Source organism: Pteropus alecto, unplaced genomic scaffold, assembly GCF_000325575.1.
Source record: "Pteropus alecto unplaced genomic scaffold, ASM32557v1 scaffold5, whole genome shotgun sequence".
In the NCBI taxonomy this organism is placed as follows: domain Eukaryota; kingdom Metazoa; phylum Chordata; class Mammalia; order Chiroptera; family Pteropodidae; genus Pteropus; species Pteropus alecto.
Genome location: NW_006441953.1, coordinates 16,633,735 through 16,644,265, shown reverse-complemented (window position 1 = coordinate 16,644,265; position 10,531 = coordinate 16,633,735). Strand labels below are relative to the sequence as shown.

At 32.6% G+C, this 10,531-nt stretch overlaps 1 pseudogene; it reads right to left on the bottom strand.

The window, feature by feature from the left end:
• Positions 1 to 8,813: 8,813 nt before the first annotated feature.
• Positions 8,814 to 8,932, bottom strand: LOC112485529 (annotated as a pseudogene).
• Between the last annotated feature and the right edge of the window lie 1,599 nt (positions 8,933 to 10,531).

Genomic DNA, 10,531 nt, shown 5'->3' with positions numbered 1-10,531 from the left:
CTTCTTCCTCTTCCTCTTCCTCCTCCTCCTCCTCCTCCTCCTCCTCCTCCTCCCTCTTTCAATTCAAGGAGCTAATACACATGAGATTCTTAGTACAGAACCTGGCAATAGGCAGGCCCATGGTCACTCTTAGCCATTATTCATTAGCTCATTAACCATATTATGTTGTCACTGGCATTAAGAAGACCTTGGCCTTGTATATTTCTTTTAAAAAATTTTATTGAGATGTAGTCAACATATAACATTATATTAGTTTCAGGTATACAATGCAATGTTCCTTTATAGGTCTATATTGCAAAATCGTGACTAAAATAAATCTAGTTTAACATCCATCATCATACATAGGAACAAATGTTTTTTTTCTTGTGATTAGGACATTTAAGATCTACTTTCTTAGCAACTCACAAATATGCAAGACGTTTATAGGCACCATGCTGCATGTTACATCTTAGGACTTATTTAGTTTATAACTGGAAGTTTATACCTTTTGACCACCTGCATCCTTTTTTAAATCCTAGTTTCAATATGTATAAAAGGCAAATAATAATTCCTGCTTTTCCACTCCACAGGTTTACTTTGAAAAGCAAATACAATAATGGATGCTAGAGGCAATGAGGTGTAGTGAAAAGAGCCAAGCATTAGAGCTAGGCAGACCTGGTTTCCATTCCTTGTTCCTGAATTTTTTCCTCATGGAGCAATTTGAATGAGATTGTAAAAATGCAAACTTGATCGTATTATTGTCCATTAAAACTTTTCGTTATCTTTCTACTACCTTTAGACTACAATCAGTAATCCTCAGAATTACAATTAAAGCCCTGCGTGAAGTAGCCCCATCCTATATTTTCACTTCCATCTCATGCCATTTTTCTATCACCTACTAGACTCTAGTCCCACGTGCCCCCTTCACCTTTTTTTCTTGTCTTCCTCAGAAATTTTCCCACTTAAGAATTTCAGTTAGTTTCTCTACCTCGATTATTTTCCTCATATACAGTTCATCTTTCTGATTTTATTTATATTCAGGATCTCTTCTCAAGTGTCACTTTCTCAGTTGTACCTTTTCTAATCCCCTAAATTGAACACTGTTTTGATTTATCGTGGTACTATTTCTTTTGCTTTATCATAAATCACAATATGTCATTATGTATTGTTTGAAGGAATATTTGTTTGTCTCTTCTCCTCACTCTATAAAGACAAAAGTGTGTCCATTTATATTGCAGGAGCTGTATCACCAGGTTCTAATGTATAATAGACTGTCAATGTGTAATATAGAGAATATTAACATAATTCTTTGAACCTTATAGTCTTTGCTGGAAAAGATGGATGTTAATGACACCTACCTTGCAAGATTGTAATGTATGTATAATAACTTCCTTAGAATGGCTGTCAAAAAAAATGTAACAATTGTTAATGATATGTAATAGTTTAAAGTATAGTACATTTTAAAATAGTGTTATTTTTGTTCTGTTGAAATGGGTGAGGCCACACAAAGAAAACACACACATATGTATGACTAGTTCCCTACCATAGTACAAATGTAAGATATCTTTTTTGGTGGGAGATTTACAAGGAGAAGTGTAGCATAATGCATGTGATATCCCAAACTATTATTGTCCCAAAGAGGAATACTTTAGGCTGGCCTGGACACACCACAGTGAAGGTTTTAGTGGAGAACTCTGTACATATTCATGAGAGGTCAGGAATAATCTAGACAGCTATGCAACAATGGAAGCTTTTTAGTGAAGAAAATAGCCTCATTAAAAATAGAGAGACTTCAGAGCCCGTTGCTTATTTTCCACCTCGTTTTCCATTAAATTAATTCAGTCCTGTTGAGCTGATTCTTTGCAGAGCTACCAAAGGTGAGGAGACAATTAGCTATCCACTGATACTCACATGCTGACTAGCGTCTCATAAGTGGAAAACATGTTACAGAATTCTAGATGGATAAGGTTCTGGAGTTTTAGTCATGGTGTCTGACTTACCTTCAGTGCTTTCCCTTTATCTCCACTACTTGGTCATCCAGAGTTCTTTCTCCAAATCTCTGTGTTTTATTATTATATTTTGAATCCCCAATAATAAATGCCATACTTAGAATGAAAGAGATGCTCAATGCTCGTTTATTGAATACAGTAAGTGTGACTCAGTCAGGGAGGCGATAAAGAGTGACAGTTCTCGTTGGAAGTGAGACAGACCAGAGCTCAGACACAAGCTGTGTGTTTTTTTAGCAGCCTGACCATGAAAAATCAAGCTTCAATTTCTTAATTTATAATGATGCTAGTAATCCCTAATTTTTAGGATTGAATGATAAGTAGAAAATAGATTTTTAAAAATGTTTAATAATATAAATGAGATATGTTAAGCACTCATTATTATTATTCACTTCGCTTTTATAAGTTGTTATATGAATACAATTCAGGGAGGGATCTGAGGGTAAGATTTGGAAGACAAGAAAGATGGAATGTAGCCAAGAACTGCATATACTATGAATGTCAATAAGGAAGAGGAGCATATTGGAAAAGGAAAGTGAAGAGAGAGAACCCAGACACAGAGGTTACAAGAATAGGTGGTTTGGAATTGACTTAGTAATTGGAACATAGTATGGAATCTCTGGACTCTGAAAATAAATAGTTAAACAGATGTGCTTTGTCTTTAATAAGCAAGACATGTCTCTTCTCAGCCATTAATGACAATTAACTGGTGGAAGAATTATGAAATTGAATGACAACCTTTAGTTCTGATTTTTATTAACTTAATACACAAATCATGATTTATATTTCTCAGATTATTTTACTAAATTTTTCTCCTGGATATGTGCCAAGTTTATTACATATGTTTATTATATATGTTAAATTACTTTTTGAAAAAGGCATGGCCAACTTATTTTTGTTCTTAATCACTAAGTTATACTATGGATGAAGCAATTCCAACAGGTCTGCAGTTTTCCAGCTTCATGATGTTTTACCTTTAATAGTTGACACTATACTGTAGAGGCTGCTATTGAGCATATACTGATCAAATATCTCTGTGTCAGTATCCTTTATTTTTTTTTGTATCATAATGGTTAAATGTATGTTTCTAGAGTTAATCTCCTTCTTTGCCATTAAGCAAAGTCCTTGACTTGTCTAAACCTCACTTCACTCATTAGTAAATAGGACTGATAAAAGCATTATTGCATTGGTTTGTAGTGACAATCCAATTAGGTAATGTGAATAAAGTGCCTGGAATTCAGTACATCAATTGTTTTTGGTCATATGACCTACAACATTCTTTTATATTGATCATTTAATTGTTTAAGGTAATCCTTTGAAGGAAACGTAACTCATACCCCTATTTACATCAAAGGAAACAGAGGTTTAGAAAGTTTATCTTATTTTTGACCTGATTTATAGGAGGTGGAAGAAATAAGAATTGACCCAGGTATAAAAGCCATGATCCCATGATTTTTCTATATTAATACCAACTCATGTGTGTATGTGTGTTAGTGTTGCTTCTTTTTGTACTTGAAGCAGTGAATCAATAATTGGCAAGTTTGTTTGTGGGAAGAATAAAGAATGTATTGATAATGTTTAGTTCAACCAACTTTTATTGAATATATAGTATATATAATGGAAAAAATATCTGAACCACATAAAATCCTTAACCAAAAAAATCTCGTCATCTATTGTGTGAAATAGACATTTACAGCATAGATATGTGTTCAGACAGAATCGACAAATGAAAACAAGAGATTCACTGTCAGGGGTGGGAGACTTGTTAGGATGAAGCATATAGAATCTTGAGAAGAGTCATGGAGAAGGTTATGCTAAAGTAATATCTTGAACAGAGTTTCTCACATGAAAGCTCATCCCAAGTGGTGAGAAAAATTATGAAGAAACTGAAAAACATTATGATTTTGAAAATAATAAAAAGCTCAGTATCACCAGAATTGAAACTTAAAATTTTGGCAGCAGTGGTAAAAAGGAGTAAGGCTAGTAAGATAAACAGGGGTCAAAACATAAAAGGCCTTTTATTGAAATACAAGTAAGACACACTGAGAGACTGTGAATAACTCCAATGGAGAAGAGGGTGAATGTTCTTTCTGCTTTAGCAAATTTCAAGCAAGGAAGAAATCCTAATCATGGTTCAGCCACTCTGTCCTAATGTTGGAAAATTCTTGGGGTATAAGGTTAAAGATCACTGTGTCTCATGACCAAAAAGTCTTTTCTCTTTGATTTACCACCTAAAGATGATCTACCTCATTTTACCTCTTGAGCATCATTTGAGGAATTAATGGTGTAATGCCAGACATATGGATGCTGATGACAAAGAAATACCCAACCTGTGAATGAGCTCTCTCAAGATAAGAGGTAAGTGGCATTTGTATGGTCTTATTTCTAACTAGCCCAATCTTGGGAGCCTGCAAAATCCCTTTCAGACCACCAATGTAAGAGAAGTCATCTAATTAAAAGCCCACTAAATAATACTTGTTTTAGCAATTTCTTTAGCTTAATTGAATATATGCCATTTACTTTTCAAGGACTTTCAACTCCTGTCCCAGTTGAGACTTTAAAAAGCAGCTGTTATTGTGACACAATCTGGTAAGATTAAAGGCATACTGAGTAAATTAAACATGTAGGCCATTTAAAAATAAAAGCTTATAACTGTATTGAAACTAATTATCATACAATATTTTATAGCAGTGCTTGAAACTAAGCAAATTAGAGATGCAATCACTGGGGATTTTGAATCTGTTAGAGTCCCATTTGAATCAAAAAATGCCAGTTCCCCACCTCCAAGGGCTTCAGGCATGTATCTGCTCCTTCACACTGCATAAATATATCTGACTTCATCCGACAGTGCTTCTGAAACAAAGCATTCCTTGCTTAACAGTGCTGCAGCTTCATTCATTAATATAATTCTTTATGTTTATAAAAGGATTACTGGCATGACGATAAGGTTCATTATTTTCAGAAGTGTATGGGTATGTGGGAAGGGAATTAAATTAAAAAAAAAAAAACAAACTGATGCAGTCCCTTTAGTAGTCACGCACCAACAAAAGGTAAAGGTCAGATACGGTTATCCTTCATTAAACAATACATCTGAGATCTGATTACAATTGATGGATTATTATCTACAAAGAATAATACCAAAGTCTATGCTAAAAATTCTAGCTAAATTAACTAAAATGTACTCTCAATGTGTATTTGTCATTATATTGAGTGTATAATAATTATTCAGAATTATACAATATCAAATTGTATTAATGAAGAATTGGATAAGCTCTAAGATTATTTCTTTCCATGCCAAGTTTGTCAGAAAATGGTTGCGAATAAAATCATACTGTTTATTTGATCAAATTGAAAATTTTCCCTGTACATAACTGATAATTTAATGAAAAATAGTTATATACATACAAGTACATATTTTATGAGTTTTACCACTCATATTTCTTGGTTATCTTATTGACTCATCTTTAAGGCACTCTTGTACCAGACTAAATAAACCATTAGGCGTAAACTGTATTGATGGTGAGTTTATAAGTTACAAAAATATAATAGATGTAAACATTGTGTTCAAAAGCTAATCATCTTTGACCTCTAATGTTGTGATTAAGACATTTAACATATATTACAGAAATTTTTGTCTCTTGACCCAGGTCTTAGCGTATGTCCTGAGTCTTTATGCAGCTTACCTATCTGGATTCCTGCTTTAGTTTTTTGGGCTCTGAAAAATACCTCTATCTCTCTCTGCCTCTTTTTATTCTAGTTGTGTATTTTAAAAATGTGCTGTAAACGTATTATATCCAATACCCTTGTGTATTTTGTAGTTTATCTTGTGTTCACAAGATTTTTATAGAGTAGTAGTCTTTATTGTTCTTTATTGTTTCATGAATTGACTGACCATCTACTTTTCGCATATGAATGAATTTTTAGGGCTCAAAGTAGGAAACTACGTTTAGTTATAGAACAGTTTTCTAACCTATACATTCAAATACTATCAGCTCATATATATAAGCTGTTAATTTTCAAAGTAAGCACAGTATTGCACAAAAAATAATATCACAAATATAATAATTTGTTGCTTGTATCTGATCTACGGAATTTATAAATATTAGGAGAAATTTGTCACAACAATCTGAAGAATTAAGATATCTCTTTAGTGAGATGAACAGAGCACTTCCATTACAAAACACAGGTAAAATTCAATGTGTTTATGGGAAGATTTAAAAATAGACGAAAAACTGGGAATAGAGAAAATATGCTTGGACCCCATGGTATTACTGATGTTTCTTAATAATTTAAGCCTTTTTAAAGATATTAGAATTATTTTCTCAGAAGTTACTATACTACTGATTAATGTAATGCACCTCATAGCAGTTAAAAAAATTTTAATTGTGGTCGTTTAATAGATTTTTGGATAAACTTCAATATTCACTCACAATAAGACATTAACAAATTGAGATCAAAAAGAAACTTTTCATCCTGATAAATATATCTTTAGAAAAACTACAGCCAACCTCACATTTAGTTGAAAGGTTTCTCTTTAAATTCACCAACAAGAAAAAGTTGTCCCAATCTCTACTTCTATTTACCTTTCTACTGGAAACCTTGACCTTCTTATTAAAGCAACAAATGTAAATCAATGTTTAAGGATTGATTGAAAAGAATCAAAGTTGCTACAATTTTTAGATGATATGTGTTTAGAAAATTTTTAAAAAGTCAACACAGATATTACTAGTGTTATGAGAAGTTTGCAAGCTTTCTAAACACAAAATATTGTAGAATACTCAATTGAATTTATGTATACCAACCAAAAAACCTAGTAGAAAAAAATTTTAAAAAATAATTTATATATCATAAGAAATAAAACATACATAGGAATAAATATATAATGGGTAAGAACTCTTCAAAAATTATTAAACTTAAAGGACATGTATTAGATAATTGAATAAATCTATTGATATACCACATATGGATAGGAAGTCTTAATATTGTGAAATTTTAAGTCTCTTCAAATTGACTTATACTTTTAACATAATCTGAACCCAATCACAATACATATCTTGGGAGAAAGCTAATTCTCAAATTTATACAAAATCATTTGCAAAGAGTCAATAATGGCCTAGGTAATCTTGAAGACGAATACTATAGATGGATAACTTGTTCTACAAAATATTATTATTATTATTAATTATTATAAACCTATATAAATTTTGAGAGAGCAGTATTGGTGCAGGGATAGATAATAGAGAGCCTGGAAATAGATCACTCATATACAGATGCTTGATATATAGCAAGGGTCACTGAAGAGTAGCAGGGAAAATAGGGTTTTTTCAATAATTGGTGTTGCAATAACAGCATCCAGAAGGGGAATCGGAAGAAATTTGATCCCCACTCAAATTTCTTCCAGATGGACTAACTACCTAATTAAGAAAGGTAATACAAAAAGTATTGGAAGGTAGTCTATGAGAATATCTTTGTGACCTCAAGTTAGCGAAAGTTTTCTTGAGACTCAAAACATGCTACTAATGAAGGAAAAAATTAATAAATGTAACTACATTAAAATTGAGAATATCTGTTTATTAAAAGATTCTTTATTTTTAAAGGCAACCATCTTGGAGAGCATGTGTATAAAACATGTAAGATAGAAAGATATAACAATAGAGAATGTCCAGAAAATTCAAACAAAAATATTGGCCAAACTATTTAAATAGTTACTTCACAAAGGCAGATATCTAAATAGCCAATTTATCAACATGGAAAGATGTTGAACTCACTGCCAGCTGGAGAAATGCACATTAAAATGACAATAGTTTACTGCTTTAAACATCCAGCAGTCTGGCAAAAATAAAATACTATATTTGAAAATATTATGTGTTGGCACATATGGAGATATGGGAACACTTCACTCTCACACCTTTCACTGAAGAGAAAGAAATTAATTCAAGCACTTTGTGAAAGAGATAAGCATTATCTAGCGAAGTTGAACATGTGCATACTCTATTAACTGTATTAACCATATGCCAATCTCCTGGGTACACACTCTAGAGAAAACTGTGCATGTCTACAAGAATAGTACATAGTAGCAATCTTAATAAAAGTTAAAAAGAAACAATCAAATATCAATTGATAGAGAAAGAGAAAAATAAATTACCATATATTCATATAACTGAATACTATCATTAAAATTAAATGAAATATATCTATCAATACATAACGATGTTAATTAATCTTTAAAATATTTTGAGAACAGTCACAGAATACATAAAGTCCATTTATATGTAGTTTTTAAAAAATCTTACTATAAAGACTTTATCTTTATATATATATACTTTTTGGTAAAAATAAAGAAAAGACTCTAAAAGGATGATACCCATAGATAAACATGACTCCCACTTTTAGTCTTGTATTTCTCAGAGGCAATCCTGATGTTTAGAGATTTAGTTTCATGAGGAGTCAGATGCACTTTAGGTTAGTGCAAACCTTGTTGAGGGTGTCTTGCTTTTTATGTCACTGGTCAAGTGACTACTAAAACAAAAGTGAACCAAACTAAAGTAAGTGAACACTATCTTAAATGTCAATCACTATAAGCTAACAATTATGTCATATACCTGGGTTCTGTTTTGAATGTTTCATTTTTTCTAATCTTGAAGAAATCTCTGCTACACACTAATTCCTTAAACTTTCACATTTTTGTCCATCGAATGGCCTACCACTAAATGTTTAATGCATGCTTTTTCCTGAGAGAGAATTTTTTTTTTTTTAGGTGAGGCAACCCTTGACCTCACAAATTGCAAGGACCTTGTCAGCTTACAATCCCTTATTTTTTATTTTTTACTCCTACAGCACCTGGTCTTCCTAGGTAGTCTCCCATCCAAGTACTAATCAGTCCCAACCCTGCTTAGCTTCTGAGATCAGATGGGATCGGGCTTGTTCAGGGTGGCATGGCCGTAGAGAATTTTAAAGGGATCTATGATTCAAATATGTAAAACCACAACAGACACACACACACATGCACACATGGAAAAAAAACAGTCAATTGAAGAATAGTTCATAGTTCATAATTAATAATTAGTCAATAATATGTCTTAATCAGTTCAACCTGCTATAACAAATAACCATAGACTGGGTAGCTTAAACACCATTCTGGGAAGTCCAAAATCAAGGTGTCCAGTGAGAGCTCACTTCCTGGTTTGCAGATGGTTCTCACTGTATCCCCACATGGCAGAGAGTAGAGACAGGAAGCGAGCTCTCTAGAGTTTCTTATGAAAGAACTAAACCCATCACAACGGTTCTACCCTCATGACCTAATTACCTCCCTCAGGCCCCATCTCCAAATACCACCATATTGGGGATTAGAATTTCAAAATATAATTTTTGAGGAGATAAATATTCACTCCATAGCAGATTACTTACCTATTAAGTGAGCTTTATGGTAAAGACAGTTAACTTTCTCATATAGCATTTCAATAAGACTTATGAGTTTTAGTTTCCTTGTCTTTTAAAAGAAATACTAATGCCAACCTAATCAGTAGTTGTGAAGTTTAAGTTATGTGCCTAAATCTACAAGGCCAGAAAGTGGCAAAATTGATACTTAATTGTACATAATTTGAATTATGATGGTTTGACTTTACAGGTGGTGTGAAATTGATATGCATAATAAATTACATGAGATATTCAACACTTTTATTATAAAACAGGCAGTGTGTTAGATGATTTTGCCCAACCGTGGGCTAATGTAAGTGTTCTAAACATGTTTAAGATAGGCTAGGCTAAGCTATGATATTCAGTAGGCTAGGTGTATAAAATGCATTTTCGACTTACAATATTTTCAACATACAATGGGTTTATCGGATGTAAGTCTATGAGCATCTGTACAGATATCATAGATGTTCCCTAATACCAAGGAAACTTCTAAAAGTCAGCATTCATACATGAAATGATGTGCATACATAGGATATTTTAAGGATGGGGATACTACATGGCTCACCAGGAGTAAAGACAGGGAGTATACAGAAACAATGTCTAAAAATAGTTACTATTTTGACAGCGTATGTTCAGAGATATATCCCATTAGGTAGAATTGTTAAATTCTATGTTGAATATTTTTAGTCATAGTTAATAAATCAGCTCTGCATGATAGGTTTACTTTTAGCTACAAAATAATGGAGAACAGACAGAACATAGCACAGAATTAATTTATTGAGCAGGAAAGACAGTAGAAGAATTAATAAGCTGGAGATAATATCAAAAAAAGTTCATTTTGGAGTGATAATGAGCTTTTGCATTAATAAATTCTTATAATCAGGGAAACCGAATGACTGAATGTCTAAGGTTAAATGTCTGGGAGATATAGCAGCTGGGCAAAAGAAAACATGGGAGAAACCATGCACAATCTCTCACTGCTCAATGTTTGATATTTGAATGAAGTCTTTGGTCTTGAAATGGAATGGAATGCTTGTCAGGGTCGTAGGGAGAATTTTTAAACACAGACTAAGAAGTGATGGATTAGGAGGGAGCAAGGTAATTTAAAAGTATAGTAGGATTTACTGAGA